Raw genomic sequence first — 20,375 nt, forward strand, 5'->3', positions numbered from 1 at the left:
TCGAGACGTGAGCAGAAAGAGAAGTCATCATTAAAAGTTAATGTTTATAAATAGATAAAATAGTGTACATATAAGTTTTTTTTAGCGTGTTCTTAATCGGTTCATTATCGTTAGAAACACCTAATAACCAGTAATGTTAACGTTAAGTTAATATCTGAAGCAGCGCCGCCAGTCTATATTTGTGCTTAACATGACAAATAAAAATGCTTGATTGACTTATGTTTCTTAAACGCCCTGTTGTTATTTTTTCAAATGACATAGGCTACCATATGAATGTTTTTGAGCACGTGCAAACGGCGTGTCTTCTATAGGTAAGTTGTGATGTAAGTTATTAATATAAGTTCATACATTTTTGTAGTGTAATAATCACATTATTAAACTTATATGTAATTTGTGTTACCTGTGAAGCTCTGAAGAATCATGAAATTCAGAATTAAGTTATTTGTATTAAACATTTTCACATAATAAAAGCTATATGTATAGCATTGCAACATCATCAGTATAATATTCAATGCATCACCCAGCCATAGAAATAAAAAGTGTTGATATTTTTTCCCTCATTGTATTTGGGGAGTAAGATGTTTTAGGGCTACATGATTATGACAAAAATCATAATTTTCCTATTTTGCCTATTACAATAAATTTGTTTACACAACAATTGTAGACACAAACAAGTGCTGTTCTATTAGAAGATATGGGAAAACTTAATATCCTAAGATTATATGACCAGTTCTTTCATGTTGAGTGAAATTAAAATGTTTTAACTTGTTAATGTTTTAAGACTGTCACTGAGACCCTGGCATCTTTGTTAAATTTGTAAATGCATTTATGTTTTTATAGATCAGCAAAGAATTCACCAGGCTTGTGTCAAAGGCCCCGAGCAAGTCCTTTTTGGAAGGCCTAGATGGTCATCTCTCAAAGCAGATACAGTTATTCAGGTCAAAGCGGTATGAGGACATTCCAGAAATTACTTCAGTACTGGAGAACCTTGATAAGGATGTGAGTCAATTTATTTTAAAGCAGTCTTTCTCTCCCCAAAATGACAATTCTGTGATCATTTACTTACTTACTCACATCATAAACCTAGTGATAGTGACATCATTTCATACAATGACTTCAGAGTAACTGTCTAAAAAGTAACCTATACGTTTTGTATGTCATATTCAAAGTCTTCTGCAATCATACAATCTCTTTGTATGATGAAAACATACACATTTCAGTCTTTGTTTACAATAATGTTTTATTGTATTAGCTACTACATAAATATCAAGCCTCATTGGTTCTTGCAAGTCTTTTGATCAAATGTCATGACACAAGAACTAATGAGGTTTGATGTTGTTGTTGTTGTAGTATGTCGTAGTAACCTTAACATTGATATGATCTGATCAGTTCATTACACAAAGTTTTAAAACCTTTAAAATAGGCAACATAACTCATCCACTACTTTTAACTGCATTTTTTATAGTGTTGACTTGTCCTTTATAGAGCTTAACAGCCTAGCCATTGTTCATTTATGAATATTTTTGTATGTGTTTGAAGTGGCATGTTGGTGAGTAAATGACAATTATCATCTTTGGTAACCTATCCTTTAAAGTGTTGTTACAACCCCAATTCATTTAAGGCAGGGGTGCCCAATCCTGCTCCTGGGGAGCCAAGATCCTGCAGAGTTTAGCTTCAACCCCAATTAAACACACCTGAACCAGCTAATCAAGGTGTTCAGGATCACTACAAACTTCCAGGCAGGTGTGTTGAACCAAGTTGGAGTTAAACTGCAATACATTATTGGCCCTCCAGGAGCAGACTTGGAGTGCTTTCACACTGGGGTCATTTGCTGCGGTACGAGCCCGAGCGCGATTGTTCCTGGTTTCACACTCAACTTGATTCTATCGAACCCTGGTGCGTTTGCGTGCATATTACATCATGGCAAACGTGCACGGCGCATGATAGAAAACAGAATGTGGGTCAATATAATTCGGTGCTATTATGCGCAGCTGAGTGAACAACACAGGTTTACTGTGTGTGTGTGTATGTGTGTGTGTGTGTGTGTGTGTGTGTGTGTGTCGCATAAGGTGACCTTCTGCTGCTTGCAAACGGACTCTTTTGAGGAGACAGTGGATTTCCAAATTTGTTGCCCTGATTCCACACGCTGTGCGCGAACACACTGAAGGCTCACTCTCGCTCGTATCCAAGGTAAATCATCAACACTATCATCCCTTACATGTGTTTTATTTAACTAAATACATCCTAATCAGCTAAAACGCATGCGCAGGTCACTTTACTTCCTGTAAAACTGGGTGTGTGCTTGTTCAGGAAGTAAAGTGACCTGCGCATGCGTTTTAGCTGATTAGGATGTATTTAGTTAAATAAAACACATGTCCGGGATGATGGTGTTTAAGATTTACCTTGGATACGAGCGAGAGTGAGCCTGCAGTGTATTCGCGCACAGCGCGTGGAATCAGGGCAACAAATTTGGAAATCCACGGTCTCCTCAAAAGAGTCCGTTTCCAAGCAGCAGAAGGCAATCAGGCGCCGGGAACAATCGCGCTCAGGCTCGTACCACAGCAAACGAGCCCAGTGTGAAAGCCCCCTAAACTAAACTGCCAGTGTGAAAGCACCCTTAGACACTCCTGATTTAAGTGCCATGAGCGTGTTACACCCACTATTAAATCTTATTTTGGTGCTGAACAAAAAGGTAACAAACAACTGTTGTTGCACCACATCACTGGTAAATTCTTTACAACAAAAGTGTACAAGTGTAAATGTGCAAATTTGAAATGAATGTTTTTATTTTTTCTAAAAACAAGACGGAGGGAGGGGAAGAAAGGATAAACGAATAAAGAAAAACAAAGGATTGAACCAATAAAGCTGGTACTTTAACCATCCTTTAATTTACAGACAACAAACCAAAGGATGAGGACTGCAGCATTGCTTGGCCTGCCGTGGTACATGCGAGAGATTCCTTCAAAATTCATGAAGATATGTGAGGTAAGCTGAAACCTTTAAGGCAAAACAAGGAAAAATTGCAGGGGTCTGGGGACTGTAAATTGTTTGTGTAATTGGTTTTAAGTAATAGTACCTTGTTTTGTTTGCATTCTATAAAGCCCAGTGACATTGAAGAGGAAGTGATCAAGGAATCCTACTGGTTGTGGAAAATATGATGGAACCTCAGTCAGCGTTCTACAATGACGTTGTCCTGGTGATTGAGGAAGAAGTGGTAATGCGTCACCTGAGTGCTGTACCTAATGCTTATCTGAACCTGATGGGCCTGGTGTACGCATTAAACCTTGACTACCCAAAGAAATTCAAATTCACTTTTGAAGTGATACAGCGCCTGTTTATTGGTGTTGGATCAGACTCTTGCACCACAAGAGTTCACTTTTTAAAGAGCAAGTTGCTGAGATAAGACAGAAAACAAATGTTGGTATTCTTGATTTTCAAACAGACTGTTTTCTTGTTACCTTGTTCTGCTTGCTCTTTCCTTGCCATGTTTCTACAAGTGGGAATTGAAGACACTGTTTAAACCGTTTAATCTGTGAAGTTTTTAATACAGCTTATTGTGAATTCTTCTTGTACACTTGTTCCTGCAATGAAAATATCTGATAATGACAAGGAGAGTTATTTGTACTATTTTGGCTCTAAGATGGGTCTGTGCATAGAGAAGTTTGCACTTGTTTGTGTGAGCTGTATGCATGTGAGGGTTTTTCTTGTGGAGTTTTTTTTTTATCTTTGCAAGATAATTATTTGTGTCTGTGTCTTTTGGGTGCAATGCATCTATTTAAAAAAATAAATGCTGAGAGTTTCAATTTTGCAGTTGTTGATTTCATTAAAAATCTGATTCCAGATAGATATCTAGAACTTCTTGTTAAAGCAAGCAATGAAGTCCAGTAAACTCAAATAGTTAAGTTATGATGTTGAGGAAAAATGACTATTTATGTCAATTAGACTTGGTTAATGGTTGTGAAAACATGAAAAATTAAGTTCATCCAATATGTTTTTCAGTTGACTTAACAAAATTATAAATGCTTATTAATTGATACAGTACGTTGGCTCAATTTACTGCAAGTTATTTCAACAAATACATACAAGTTGAGTGAACTTAAATCCTAACGTTGGCTAAACTTAACTGAGTCAATGCAACAAGATGACTTGACTAAGTCAAGTTGTGTCAACAAATCATTTTTTACAGTGAAGAAGCCTTTGGTGTTTCATGATTGGCAGCTGCCAAGCCACTCCCTAGCAACCAAATAGAGTACCCTAGCAACCAAAATCCAAAGAGGGATATCTTCCATTCTGAATGTCACAGAGGCATGGGAGTTTGTTTATTTCATTCATAGTGAAAAGAAGCCATTGTAGTTTCATCATTGGCAGCTGCCAAGCAACTCCATAGCAACCAAACAGAGTACCCTAGCAACCAAAATCCAAACAGGGATATTTTCCATTCTGAATGTCACAGAGGCATGGGAGTTGGATTATATCATTCATACTGACAAGAAGCCTTTGGAATTTCATCATTGACAGCTGACAAGCCACTCGTTAGCAACCAAACAGAGTACCCTAGCAACCGTTTAGCAAAACCTATTTCTCTGCATCAGAACATTGTATAGAGATGGGAGTTGGTTTATATCATTCATACTGACAAGAAGCCTTTGCAGTTTCATCATTAGCAGCTGCCAAGCAACTCCATAGCAACCAAACAGAGTACCCTAGCAACCATTTTACAAGAACTACATCTCTGCATCAGAATATTGTATAGAGATGGGGGTTGGCTCATTAGTTTCAGTTGTAAAACAGTCTGTAAATATCACCATGGTAACTGTGTATTCACACCCTAGCAACCATTTAGAGCCACCTAGCAACCATATTGCAACATATAGAAGCCATATTTCAGCTCCACAACATCGTACAGACATGGTTGTTGGCTCGTATGCAATCATGTATAACACCCTAGCAACCGAGTGGCGAGTTTTGCCACTGCAAGCACCACTTCACATTTTCTTCAGGAAATGTACATTCTAGTTATTATTATTATTCTGGACAAAGTTTGGCGCGTAACTCGCCCCGCACCGTTTGTCTCAGAGCCATGAATGAGGTGTCAAATCGACCGGCTCATTAAGGAGAGGTGTGCTATGACTTTTATAAGCGATCGGGGGTGCGGTGTTCGCCCCAGGGGCGAAAAAGCGGCCAAAAAAGTCCCATTGACTTAACATTGCGACGAACTTTGACCACACGTAGCTCTGAGCGAGGATTTCGCAGAAATGTGTGATTTGCCACATTTGAAGAGGCTGACAGGCTCTGTAAGAACATACCTCACAATGGGGTAAAAGTTGCACCCCTGGGGGGAAGGAGATGCCCAAAGTTGCCCCATTGACTTACTATGGGGAAGGAACGTCCCGTGAAACACACATGCTTTTCCTACTATGGTAAATTGCATAGGGACTTTGTATTGAACGTAGCTCTGGATCACAGTGTCATAGAGACAAGGGGGAGGGCTCATTTTACTCAGACGACCAATCAGTCTCTCAGGATCATTGTGAAGCTATCAAGCCACGCCCTAGCAACCACCCAGAATACCCTAGCAACTGCCTAGCAACCACCCAGAATACCCTAGCAACCACCTAGCAACGCCATAGCAACCACCCAGAACACCATAGCAACCACCCAAAACACCCTAGCAACCACCTAGGAAAGCCCTAGCAACCACACAGAACACCCTAGCAACCACCTGAACAACATGAATAAGTCATATCTCAGCACCAGAACATCGTACAGACATGTTTGTTGGCTCGTATGCAATCATGTACCACACTCTAGCAACCGAGTGGCGAGTTTTGCCACTGCAAGCACCACTTCACATTTTCTTCAGGAAATGTACATTCTAGTTAATTAATATAAATATTGATAGATTAAAGGTTTGCAGTAATTTTATAATTGTATCTGCAAACCGTAAGTGGTAGGCTAATGAAGCCGATTCGGTGGGGGACATACCCTTACGAAAAAGTACTATATAGGAATCTTATAGTATTTTGGGACAAAATATTATAGTAATCTTATAGGAATACTATAGTAATTTGGGACATACTACAGAAGTACGATAAGACTACTATAAATACTGTAGCAGCTTAAAAATATTATAGAGGTATTACAGAACATCACAGAAGTATGTTATGTTCTGTAATACCTCTATAATATCCTAGAGCCGCTATAGTATTTCTATAGTAGTCTTATAGTACTTCTATAGTAATATTTTGTCCCAAAATACTATTTCCCTAAGGGTAATTAGGCCATGCATAACCAACACAGACGTATATTTTCTGTCATTTAACGTCGGTCATCCTCATTAATGTATTTTAAATTGTTTTCATATTTAGATATGACGGCCAGAAAAAATAAGTTATGTTAAGTTTTTGTTATGTTAAGTTTTTCAGTGCCATTGACTCCCATTATTTTTATTTTTCGGCGTTTTCCTTCAGTTTTCAGTCCATAATGGCGGCCGCGCCGTCACGTCATGGGGGCAACTGTTGCTATGGAGCGTTCTATTGAGTTTCGCCTCTTGGGCTTCTATAAGATTCCTATATAGTACTTTTTCGTAAGGGTATGTCCCCCACCGAATCGGCTTCATTAGCCTACCACTTACGGTTTGCAGATACAATTATAAAATTACTGCAAACCTTTAATCTATCAATATTTATGTTCTATTATGCATTTTCCTTGTTATATGAATGACAAAAATTCATGAAATGATATATAGGCAGACACACAGTAATAAGATATTTATTCAAATGTTGATTTTGAAATTAGTGAACATCACCATATATATGATTTGGAAAAATAAATAAATAAATAAATAAATAACATTATAAATGAACATGTCTAAAGACTTTTCTTTTACATAGAATATCACAAAATATTAACAACTTGTTTTTTCAACATCTTCAGTGAAAGTGCACACAGTGAACGTTTCAATGGCAAGAAAAAAAACAATCTATGAATGTCCTATTACAGGCGGAAAAGTACAAAAAAGATGTGCAATCTAGCAAGTGCACACATGAACTATAAACACCTACTAAAATGGATTTTGCCATTGACTGGCGCTAACGATTTCAGCAGCTTTCAGTCCATAATGGCGGACTCGCCTCCGCAGCGCCATCTACAGACTGTTACCCATAACACAACAGAGTTTCGCCTCTTGGGCTTCTATACTCTTTGCTTGGAGTATAAAGAGTATAGAAGTAACAAGGCTTCAAAGAGTATAGAAGTAACAAGAGGCGAAACTCCGTTGCAGTTTTGATAACAGCCACTAGGTGGTGCTTCGGTAGCGCGGCCGCCATTTTGGACTGAACCAACGGCTTTACCTTTAGCACAACTACCGTATAGACAAGTTTCCCGGGCACTTCCGGTTTACTTCCTGTTTCTGCCAAGAACTTCCGGCGCAGGCTGAGTAGTGGTGTAAAAATGGCTTTGGAATGGCAACATTCGACCGAAAATCTTACTAAAAATGGTGTTTTGACCGTTCCGCATCCAAGTAAGGTAACCTCAATCGCCACGAGTTGTTGCAACCGCGAACAGCACAATATGTCCCGGAGCCGTGTCGGCGTGTAACACCATCCATAGTTTACTTTTTCTGCACGCTAATCAAAGACAGTAAAAGACGCTAACTCACTAACCGGAAGTAATTGGCAGACACAACCGGAAGTCGTTGGCAGAGTGAAAGGCTAATGGCGGCCCGCCTATTTCACTCAGGAAACTTGTCTATAGCCTACAGCATAACATTATGTCTGGAAATAATTGGAAACAAAGAAAACAGTGTTCTGCCATCAACTGCAACAACTACCAGTGTACAACCAATCAACTAGCATTTCATAGATTCCCCAAAGATCCAGAGAGGTAAAGTAGAAAATGTTTTATTAACTTTAAAGTGAGCTAACGTCAACGATAACAGGTGCTGTAACGTTAATGTAAGCTATCCCATAACCGCAGTAACAGTTTGCTAATGTTATGTATTTGGTCGAAATTGTCAAGACTCGAAATGGGCTTTTTAAATCGCATACTTTAAGAGATATATGAACACCTAACCTGGCAAATGACCGCTTTATTAATTCATTGTTATCACTAAATTAACCCTTTAACTGTCACCTTTTTTTTCGCATAAACATGAAAATCACTAGCCAAACTTAAATGGTTGTAATTCAAGAATGAGTTGGAATTTAGACCTATGGTTGGTATTGTTTTAATTTGTCAGATTATTGTTGAAGTGAAATAAATTATGAAAGTGAAACAGAAAAAAATGTATATAAGTTTGTATAAATAATTTTATATAAAATATATATATTACAAAATATATTTTACTCTAGAACTGCAAGAAAATGAAAGCAAAAAATCTGAACAAGTTGTGTTCCACATTTTAGGTTGATATGTTGATATCTCGCTTCCTCACCCTTTCTGCCGTGTGCTCTAACGTTACACGGTTTGGAGCTGCGCGCTCTTGCTCGCTCGCTCTAGATTCCGGGTGATTTTAGCTAATTTGTGGGCATCAGGGAGCCGCTATCAATATGCGGGAGACTCCCGGATCTTCCGGGAGACATGGGATGTCTGCTCAAGAGATATTAAAAAATAGAAACTACTTTTTAGTTAATTTAACCGCTTTTGAATTTGAACCGGTATCGTTCAATTCTATGACAGCTGTGTTGCGTTCAGTCCAAGATGGCGGAGCTGCAGCTCTGCGCATGGGTGAGTTTGTTGCAATGGAACGTTCTATTGAGTTTCGCCTCTTGGTACTCCTATAGCTACTCTTTGGGGCTTCATAGAACGCGGAAATCATCCGACCGTTTTTACAAGGAGGGACAGAGCAGTGTAGAATAATGGTTAAATATGTGAATTTTTAAAAACGAAGCATGAACACATGTTACAGTGCACCCCACAAACACAATCAAGCCTTCGAAAAAAGGCGTTTTAGCACCCCTTTAAATGATCATGTCATGCGCTCCCTTATCTGTTGCTGGTTTGAGTGACGTGGATGCGCGCACTCGTTCATTTAACGAAGGTCAAAATACAACTGATTTTGGAAAAAGACAAACTTGTGTAATAGGAATAACGTTACACGCATATTGAATTCATTCCCTTGTCATAATAGATCACTTAACAACAAACCACAATCTAATCTTAATGATTGCGTGCTCCCTCGATATTTTGCTTATTTGATTGTGTGACGCGGATAAGCGTGCTCATTCAACGGCCCAGATTGGATAGCCTACTCTAGTAAATCGACGAATTTGCGAAATGAAAATACACAACTTTAATTTGTTACACTGAAACACTAGAAAATATCAAATATAGGCCTAACAAGAACGTTAAAGAGAAACAACACTCACGCCGCGTCACCCAATTGCACTCTGTGAACGCACCTGATAATAAATTGACCGATGTGACTACTGCTGCAGCTCCAAATACTCCATATTCCCTCTAGAAATGGCCTTTATCTTCTCACCAACACTATATTCACATAATTATCTTGGTGTGGTAACGTTATATATACTGAATTGATAAGCTGACGTTATCTTTAGATCGTCAGCTTTCTAGACTTCCTGCTAACGTTAAGTAGCTAGTAAGTTAATTAAAGGATAACATTAGACTGACTATAGTTCAAATGCTCACCTTTGATCAATCGGTACATTATGGGCTTCGTGACTTGATGTGGTCGGCCTTGGTCCCACCTTGGTCTGGGCCATAAACGTTGTGAGACTTTGTGTGGTGGATGCTGTGATGAGACGACGATGCTTTTGGCCTAGCATATGGCTTACGCCTCCCCCATGTTGGAGATGTCAAATGATTTGACACAAAGTTTGCAAATAGCTTTCTTTGTAAATTTTAAGTCTTTGGCTAACCAGGCTTTATATTTAGGATTGGCAAGCCAGCCCTCGGAAAACTTGCATTTTCCCATTTTGTTTGCCGTGAAGTCCACACTCAAATGTAAAAATCAAGGACAACGTTCCAGGTGTTTTTAGTCAGTTTGAGGTAGGGGCGCTGATGGCAACTGCTGCCTAACAACGTAACAACCAATCACTGCAGACCTAGACTCCAGCAGATCAAGTGTAAAAACGATCGGCAGCGCGGACGGACTGATCCAAATGGCATAAAAAAAACGATTGTATATATTATATATTTTTTATATACATTTAGAAATTCTTAATTTTATATTTAGAAAACGAAATAGGGACAATAGTCTGGAAACATAAATATTTTTCCATACTCTGATTTATTTTTTCCATACTTTTCCAGACCTGGGCTGAGTTTCCCGATAACGTTGTCTCTTAGCGCGCTACGAAGACTCTTAAGGTATAACTTAACAGAAGGTATACCATTTCTAGGTGTGTTTCCCGAACTATACCTTAGGAAGCCGCTTAAGATATACCTTCTTACGTGCAACGTTACCCGGTGCTGTCCGTGGCGATGGTGCTGAATTGGTTGATATCGATGGCTCGAGAATCAATTATTCTCTCGTGCAGGGGCTGTTTATGCGAGAAAGCGGCGTTCTTTATAAAAAAAAAAGCACTTTAGAAATAGTTGAAATTGCATGTACTATGATGACTCATGGTATATTTTAAAAAAATAATCCAAACTATAATAGCCTATAATAGCATTGCCTACATATTTTAAAATTGTATCATATATTGCTGCCATAATAACCATTTAAATTTTTTATGTGCTTTCTTCTCTTTCCCATTTTTGTTCGCTGAGGTGGAGCTGCTATGAAATGTTGTTCTTGTAAATACTTTCAAGCATTTCAGTAATAAAAGTGTACGTCACGTACGGTGCTCGGCAGTGATCAAAAAGGATTTAAACAGTGAATTTTGAATCTCTTCTTGAAAACGCAGATGTGGATTCAGACGGCAATTAAATTAACGTACGACCTGTTTGTCAAAAAACAGCAGGTACTAATTTGGCCAGGGATTTTTACGTGGGTTGGGTGTGAAAAAACACTGATATTATGGATTCGGACGGCACTAAAATAGCCGACTTACCCCTGTAAATGTTTAAAATACCATACGAGCCCATGATAAACAATATTAGCGTCCGAATAGAACTTCACTGACAGAAGCCTATGCTTTCACTGGCCTTTAAAAGCGCTCTTTAATTAAAATAAATTTATAACATCTTATTATATATAGTAATATAATTAAAATTCTAACAACAATCAGTGTAATGACGATTTTTATTCTTTGCATGAAAACACTTGAATTAGCTAACTGAACACTGTCTGGGTGTATTAAAACTTCAGAATTATATTCGTATAGACCTGCAACAGTGATAAGGTAAAGCTAGTGGTCCAGACCAACCTTCCGAAAGTATGACTTTACAGAAGGTATACTTAAAGGGGGGGTACAATGGTGTTTCATGTATTCAGAGTTGTTTACAGTGTTAAAGAGATGGATTCTCATGCTAAACATGGCCAAAGTTTTAAAAAAATATATTTTGGACGAATAACGGAGAATTTCTGTGCTGAAAATCTTACTTCCGGGTTGGTACAAGTTTTTTTCGATCGTGGATCTAATGACGTAGACGAGAGTGGAACTCCTTATATGAGCATTTCTCATATTTCTCATTTCTCACATCAACACACTTCAACAGGAAATCATCGGCAGCACTGCATAGGATTTGTTCAAGAATGTCTCTTCAAAGTGTGTTTTTGGATGTGAGGGAAAGCTTACCGTGTTCAGCTTCCCAAAGAACCCAGCGTTACAGGAACAGTGGATGCAGTTTGTTTTTCCGGGGCAGCAACGGAGTGTAGCAAGTGCGGTTTTGTGTTCTGGTCATTTCAGTGACGAACGTTTTATTAACAAGGCCCAGGTCGACGCTGGATTTGCAGATCGTTTGCTATTAAAACGTGGAGCGTTCCCAGTGATAAAAGACCCCATTCATGTAAGTACAACTGGATCAGATTTCTGTCTTTTGCTGGAAATCAGCACATGAGTGAATATATGTTGACTCTATAGCTCCGGTGTAGCAGTCGATTCTGTTCCCTATCGGAATTCCTGTTCCCTTTACGCAAATCATACTACAAATCATGCGTAGTTGCCGAGTTACCATGCGTACCATCAGAACTGAATACGAGCAAGAAGCACAACTGGATGTATGGGAAGCCAAAAGGTTAAAAAAGGATTGTATTTTTTTCCCGAAATTTAAGCGTTTTTTTATTGTTTTTATTTTTATTAGAAGCGAATTTTCCCCCATCTGTCAATTCAATCCAGATTATTTCTTTTCAAATTTAAAACATTATTACAGATTTCAATGTAATGTTTATTAAGGCGTTGATTTATTAAGGTTTATTAAGGCTTTGACGCATGCGCTGTCAGCAGACACGGCTCGTTCAGGGGGAACAGGAATTCCGATAGGGAACAGAATCGACTGCTACACCGGCCCACGGCACGCCTCCAGGAGCTCGGCTTTTTCTGGAGAGAATCGGAAAGCTGTATTTGTCTTTTATAAATATGATAAAACTAAAGACTTTTTGGAGATATGAAGGATGCACTACTACTCTATAGGTACTCAAGATTAACATGAGAGTAGGTGAAACTGTGTATGTTATGTACCCTTTAACTAAGAACGTTTCGGGAAACACGTATTAATGATAAGGTACAGCTTAAGGTGTAACTTTTAAAGGGGTCATATAATGGTACATGCACTTTTACAAGTTGATTGTACTGAAATGTGTGTTGGCAGTGCCTGTACACAACCATCATAAAATGATAAAAATCCATCCAGTGTTTTTTTTTTAATCTTCTTATATGTGTCCTCCTGTCTCAAATCAAGCTGTTCGATATTGTGACGTCACAATATCGACGCCCCTCCCACGATGGTTGATTGACAGTAGTGTTTCAAACACAGACCCGCCCTCGTGAGCGAGCGAGCTGTCAATCATAGCACGCGCCGACGCGCGTTCATTGTTGATGGCTGGAGTGCTGAGTAGAATGGAGTCTAACGATTGTGGTGTTCTGTTCTTGGGTGTAATAACGAACACAGCAGTCATATTGATGATGTTTCTAAATCCTGTGGAAGAAATTTAATAATGTTCTATATGTTTGCATTTTCTTATATTCATAGAATCTTAGAAATATGATGATAATCAGATGAATATAGTGTTGATACATATTCGTATTAATATATGTATGTCTATGTCCTTGTATATGACCGGACAAAAGTTAATGTGACTGAATGTATGACCGAGACAGAGTCTCTCCATTTAAAGCTGTAATATGATTAAATAAGATAGACAAATCTAAACAATATGTTAGTTATGGCTAAGATGTATCTTGATTTAAAATTGTTTGCCACTACAATTTGGCGTTGTCGGCAGGATTCCTTGGATGTGTCTCTTGGACCCGTGAGCGGACGGTGTTTGGCCACCTGGACTGAGTAGTTCCAGCCCTACCTCGCAAACTTGAGAGAGAGGGGCCGACCGCAAGGGCCCCTAAATTGTTGAAAAGGGATGAACTCATGATGGTCAATGGAACACTGTGGTGGACTAGTACAGAATGCTAGTCCAGACTAGTACAGTTTATTAGTCTGGTGGGTTCAGTTAATCCACGGGAGTGTATTGGGGGAAACCCCGAAGATCCTTTGATCAAATTTGTGAGTAGAAGTTCTTGCTGCATGGCGTAAGAATGACTGCTCACCTTTTTCAATTGAGGTGAAAATTGATCTCTCTAGAGACGTCTAGAGTTATATAGGGGCGCCAACAAAAAACCACGGGAAAAAGGGACCATCATGGGGAAATCTCAGAGTAAAATGCGCAAAAAGATCAATATGATGAACCGGTGTTTTTTTCTGATGTCTGTTTTGTCTGTTGTTTGAGATGTGCATGTGGATTGTAAGCGAACAATCATGTAATGGTTAGAGGAGGCAGAGCGCAAAGATAAAAGTCGAACTCCCAGGAGAAATAAAGTTTTTAATTTTTTATCCAGTAAATGGATGCATGACATTAGATATCTAGAGAACTTAAATTTATATGATAAATATTGAAGGAGCAAGCAGCCATAAGGCTGTGTGTGCGACTTGGGGATTGAGATATGATAATATTTTGGTTTCTGTAAAACAGCATAAGTGGGACTGAGACAATAATGATAATACTTGTATGTGAAGGCTAACCATTTTGAGAAGTGAGTTTCAGATAAAAATAATAAGGCATTGAGTATGATTAACAGGGATTAACGTGATATAAAGATAAGGAATGATTCATTAAGTAGAATGGGGAACAATTCTATATATGGTGGCATTTATGATTGTAGACGATGTCTGCATTTAATATCTGAGGAGTGACTGAGGGTCCAGCTATGCTGGGAGTACAGCAACAGTGATGGCTTATTTAGCCCGGCTTCCGGATGTTGAATATGTACTTGTTTTGTAATCAGTGTTGTTGATGATAATACCAAATTAGTAAGATGTAAAGACAGCTAGGTCCAATGATTCTGGATATTTTGTTGACATTAAGTCATTGAAGGAAAAAATATATTGTCTGTTTTATAAAAGAAATTATGGGTTGGGGATAATTTGGACAAGTGAGACTAAAGTTAAACAGAAACTTTGTGAACACCGCTTAGAATATTTTGAGCATTTCCTTGCAGCTTATGAAAATTAATGTGCTGCCAATGATAATGATTAAGATTATGATTTGGCTATTGCGATTGAATCCGCCACTGGTGGACTGTAAAAGAATACAGAGAACTGCTTATCAGTGGCTCTGTTTACATTCCTGATTGGGACACTGCTTCAAGGGTGTGCAGTAAGTTGGAGCCGTTTGCAAGCTCAATGATCAAACTATAGGCAAAGAGAGTTGTTTTAATTATGGTCAGCAGGGCCATTTAGCCTGTAATTGTAAATGCCCACTCGGAAGGTGAGAAAAGGTGAAAGTAACAGAAATTTCTGGTATTAATGTGGGTTTGAAAGTAGATCAGTGTTTAAATGACGATATTAAAGTTTTCGTCTGAGAAGGAACTAAGAATGTGAACGCAGTGCAAAAGAAAGTTAAAGGAAAGTTGATAGATGGAAGTCCTAAGAAGATTGAAGGTTAAAAGAAGGTCAATAGATTGAATTCTTAAGGGAATCCTTTTGAAGGAAAGAGCTATGATAATATATATTTTTTTATATAAGTGAAATGTAGAATACAGGTTGATGTAAAATTTAATGACTCAAACAAATGAGTTGCAAAATATTTTAAAAGTACCGGTAACTAAAAGGATGATTGTGTTTTGAATGAAACGCTTTGATAAGGTTTTAGATGATATAGAGAGATAAATCTAACGAGTGATTTATATTGATAAAAAAAAAAAAAATTATCACAAGCAGCCTCAAAAGTTAGTGTGAATCCTAGAAGCAGATTAATAAACTCCTGGAGAAAACATAGAAGTCAGGTATTAAATGATGGTAATTGAGAACCTGACAACTAAAAATTGAGATGAAATTTGAAACGTTATTAAGAACTAGAATAATAATTATTCTTTCTTTAAGATAACATAAGCAGAAGCAGTGTTACAGGATTAACAGTTGCTAAATGTAAAATATATGTTTTGGGTTCAAAAGATAAGCTTGTGATTTGGCTGAAACAGGTTTGCTTATCTGAATTTGGTGTGTGTGTGGCTGAAACGGCCAGTGCGACAGAGACATGATCCGAGTGGAAATTTGTAATGTCTAAATTCCCTGATGAGGGTCTAAAGACAAATATAAAATGTGGTTGTTTGAAAATACATGTAAATTCTGGCAAATGTATTAAGCTGGGCTAGAGTTAAAAGACTGTAGATAAAGTTTGATTTTAGAAGTTTATGAGAGTACCAGTCCTGAATGCCTCAGAGTCTCTCTCATTCAAAGTCAGCTTAAAGCTGTTATCTGAGCCTTGTGTCATACATGTTGATAAGCTATTTATAGTGAAGCACAGTGTTTTAGTTTTGAGATGCACCGATTGATCGGCTGGTGACCGGAATTGGCCGATTTTCACGTGATCGGCCATGACCGGCAACCGGCCGGTCAAATGCACTCGGGCGCCGCATGATTATCCTTTTGAGCGGTACGGTCTCATTATGGGTTTTTTATTTCTGTGCCCTGAGAGTAACGTTACGGTGCCACATTTAGGATGTTCAGTGACGTCGCATAACTGCCAGATTCAAACTGTGCTTTCGCGCGTTGGCTGGCGCTGAGCCAGAGTCGAACGCGTTCAGTATATCACAACTAAGCAGTGTTTTCAACCTCATAATGTTTATTTTAGGTTTCAGATATTTAAATACACATAAGCACGAGTAAAACAATACATTTGGAGTTTGTAAAATACACACTGATGTCTGTGGAAGCAGCAATAACAATCTATTCAAATATAATTTGCCGAAATGTGTTATTCATATCAGAAAAACATAGTGGAAGTAACGTAACTATAAAGTTTACTCTGTTCTTCTCAGTTCACCGGCCACTTTCTTGCATTTATTTCGGGAGAAACTGATGAATTCACATGCTGTAAATCCGACTGACAGGACAACATTGCGGCGCCCATCTCATGTTATCAGTATTATTTATAAAGGTTTTTAAACGACCAAACACACTCACTTACACGTATTTGAGAATCGGAATATCAGATAGGCTAGTTGATGACATGGTTAGCAAGTTTGTGAATATTTTGAATAAAAAAGGAAAAGCGAAATAAAAGCGACACATCTGTCATACAGTATTATTGTGGCTGCGGTGTATCGCGTGACGCGTCGCCATGGAAACATTAACCCATTTAATCCCAAATTTTTCTCAGACACAAAAATATCCAAATCATGTGTCATTAGTATCCCTTTGAAACAATCAATCATAATTTTTTTACATTTTCATGGAAAAGTATGTGAAAAAGTGTGTTTTATGATCGGTCACAATTGTGACCGGTGGGATACTGTGTTGTATCAACCATTGGACAGACTGAATATAGGTCTATTTGACCTGTGCGTGTGTTTGTGTGTTTGTTTGTGTGTGTGTGTGTGTGTGTGTGTGTGTGTGTGTGTGTGTGTGTGTGTGTGTGTGTGTGTGTGTGTGTGTGTGTGTTTTTGTGTGTGTTTTTGAGTTTTTGTGTGTGTGAGTGTGTGTGTGCGTGTGCATAAGAGTGTATAAAATCCTTATAAAATCCTTGAGGCCACGAGATACTATCTTGAGGCAACGAGAAACTATCTTGAGGCCACGGGATAGTGTCTGGAGGCCACGGGATAGTGTCTGGAGGCCACGGGATAGTGTCTGGAGGCCTCGGGATAGTGTCTGGAGGCCACGGGATATTATCTGCAGGCCACGGGATAGTGTCTGGAGGCCTCGGGATAGTGTCTGGAGGCCACGGGATAGTGTCTCGAGGCCACGGGATAGTGTCTGGAGGCCTCGGGATAGTGTCTGGAGGCCACGGTATAGTGTCTGGAGCCCACGGGATAGTGTCTGGAGGCCTCGGGATAGTGTCTGGAGGCCTCGGGATAGTGTCTGGAGGCCACGGGATAGTGTCTGGAGGCCACGGGATAGTGTCTGGAGGCCTCGGGATAGTGTCTGGAGGCCACGGGATAGTGTCTGGAGGCCACGGGATAGTGTCTGGAGGCCACGGGATAGTGTATCGAGGCCACGGGATAGTGTCTGGAGGCCACGGGATAGTGTCTCGAGGCCACGGGATAGTGTCTGGAGGCCACGGGATAGTGTCTGGAGGCCACGGGATAGTGTATCGAGGCCACGGGATAGTGTCTGGAGGCCTCGGGATAGTGTCTGGAGGCCACGGGATAGTGTCTGGAGGCCACGGGATAGTGTCTGGAGGCCACGGGATAGTGTATCGAGGCCACGGGATAGTATCTTGAGGCCACGGGATAGTGTCAGGAGGCCACGGGATGGTATCCTGAGGTCACGAGATGGTATCTCGAGGCCACGGGATACTATCTCGAGGCCACGGGATAGTGTCTCGAGGCCACGGGATAGTGTCTCGAGGCCACGGGATAGTGTCTGGAGGCCACGGGATAGTGTCTCGAGGCCACGAGATAGTGTCTGGAGGCCACGGGATAGTGTCTGGAGGCCACGGGATAGTGTCTGGAGGCCACGGGATAGTGTCTGGAGGCCACGGGATAGTGTCTGGAGGCCACGGGATAGTGTCTGGAGGCCTCGGGATAGTGTCTGGAGGCCACGGGATAGTGTCTGGAGGCCACGGGATAGTGTCTGGAGGCCACGGGATAGTGTCTTGAGGCCACGGGATAGTGTCTGGAGGCCACGGGATAGTGTCTGGAGGCCACGGGATAGTGTCTCGAGGCCACGGGATAGTGTCTCGAGGCCACGGGATAGCGGGATAGTGTCTCGAGGTCACGGGATAGTGTCTGTGTGTAAAATTAGGTAGAAAGTTAGGTAGCAGCAGAAAGTAAGGTAGAACAGTTAGCCTATGTGTATTAGCATGTTGATACAATGGGTTATCCCACCGGTCACTATTGTTGCCGTTGACATGTTTGTGAGTTCTATGACCACATTAAATAAAGTTGAGTAATTGCAAATGCATATATCAATACTAGACACCTTAAACATGATGTGTACCAAAAATCTATGTCCTATCTTTATGTTAACATACTTTAATAACCTTTTCTTTGGGAGCTTTCTTGCTGCCATCCTCTTCTCTTGGCGCAAACAGGAAGTAAACAGCTCTGGTCATGTGACAATTTACAGTAAACATGCGACACTGCACATATTTCATTGAGACCCTTTATTATTTCAATATCTGCTGGAAATGCATTGATAGATCATTCAGTAACATTTTTATAGCCTTAGAAATGAAACATTTTTTTACGGTCACTATTGTGACCGGTGGGATTAAATGGGTTAAAGGGAACGTTCGCCTTGAAAAAACTCACTCTGGGGGTGGGGGTGTCAGTTAGAATATATTAAACTTACGTGTGAAAGGGTTAAAGAAAAGATCGAAAATAAATATTTGTGTGTGCTGTAAAGTGGTTAGAAAAAAATTAAATCGGCTAAAATCGGTATCGGCAGGTCAAACTCAGTGAAAAATCGGAAATCGGAATCGGCCTAGAAAATTGTAATCGGTGCATCTCTATTTTAGTTGAAAACCATAGACATGGAGATGTTAAAAGAAATCATGCTATAGGCAGTTCAGATTTTATACATTTAGAGGGCAAATGTTTTTAAAAGTAAAACTGAATGACTTTAAAGAAGTCTTTAAAATAATAATGACCTTAAATGATAGAAGTGACATTTTGACTAGTTTATTTTAGGCCCAGTAACTTCTTTGTCTGATCTTAGCCTCAACCATGAAACAGGGCCGATAGCTCTGAATAAAAGTTGTGATAACTAAATTTACTGAGTATAACCTCAGTATTGCGATTTTGCTGATTTGAAGATCTTTAAAAGATTTAAGTGATTAAACACTGTTATTAACCTGTCTCCCTGTGTTAACACCATTAGGCAGTCCAGAGTGCTCTGGTGACTCTTGAATGTGCCTTTCCTAAGCTCCAGAAAACAACTGAGTCTGTTGAAGAAAACTGATTTTGTGATGGGAAAAAGCGGTTACCAGTGTGCATGAGGTGTCGACCCAGAGACGGGTAAGATTCTCCGATGGCCAGAGGGGGACAACCTAAGCCAGGGCTTCGCCGCCACTGGGCACCTGCCCAATAGAGAAGGGAGGTGTTTTATGAGAAAGGTATTAGAGTTGAGTGGTGACTGTGAGGCCAGCAGCATCAGCAGAACATTGAGAGGGGAGATGAGCTGTGAGGAGTTACGGCAGTCTGACCCAGAAAATGTGAGTTCTTCTATACCACTTGCAAGAAACCGCATTCATTGTATGGCTTGTTTTTCATTATGACAAGCGTTTGCAACTATGCCAGGGGGGGACAACACCCTGATTAAGATTATAGATAAAGAGCTGATGGGAATGGGCTTTCAAGAGCCAGCTGAGACCGTGAGGTGATTGTCATTATTTGTTATGGAGACAGTAACAAAACTTAATTTATGTCAGGAACATGATGCTGGTTGCCTTATGGGCAAGAAAAAATTATAGAAGTGTTGATTTTGAACTAACATGTCTAAGACATTTTTAACTCCGGGAGGTCATTAGACATGTTTGTGGCTAAAGATGAAGACAGCTTGTGATGAGTTAAGAGAAATTTCTGGATAACAAAGGTTAGGTGAATTGAGTACTCAAACTAAAGATAACCTTAGAAATGCTCATATCATAAATTATTTTAGATTGTTGTAATGGTTCTAATTTGAGTTAAACATTTGTATTTTAACATTTGTGAACTATTAAGGGTTCTAGACTATGATTCATTTAGCTACAGTCTTAGGAGGCTGTTGAAAAGATTATGTGTATAGTGAGAGAGACTCTGTCTGTCTGTCTCTTA

The 20,375-nt window shown here is 39.5% G+C and overlaps 1 protein-coding gene across 2 annotated transcripts in view; it reads right to left on the bottom strand.

The window, feature by feature from the left end:
• The window catches only part of LOC311306254 (uncharacterized protein), a 72,852-nt gene that overhangs the window by 41,448 nt on the left and 11,029 nt on the right, over nt 1–20,375 (bottom strand). Inside the window, exon 1 of one of the 2 annotated variants that reach the window (XM_084434576.1) lies at nt 11,706–12,479. The exons of the other annotated variant lie outside the window; for it this stretch is intronic. The gene's annotated coding sequence lies outside the window, so the exon portion shown is untranslated. Of the gene's footprint in view, nt 1–11,705; nt 12,480–20,375 lie in introns of those variants that run through there. 2 annotated transcript variants of the gene reach the window in all.

Source organism: Rutilus rutilus (assembly GCF_951802725.1).
Source record: "Rutilus rutilus genome assembly, chromosome: 1".
NCBI classification, from domain to species: domain Eukaryota; kingdom Metazoa; phylum Chordata; class Actinopteri; order Cypriniformes; family Leuciscidae; genus Rutilus; species Rutilus rutilus.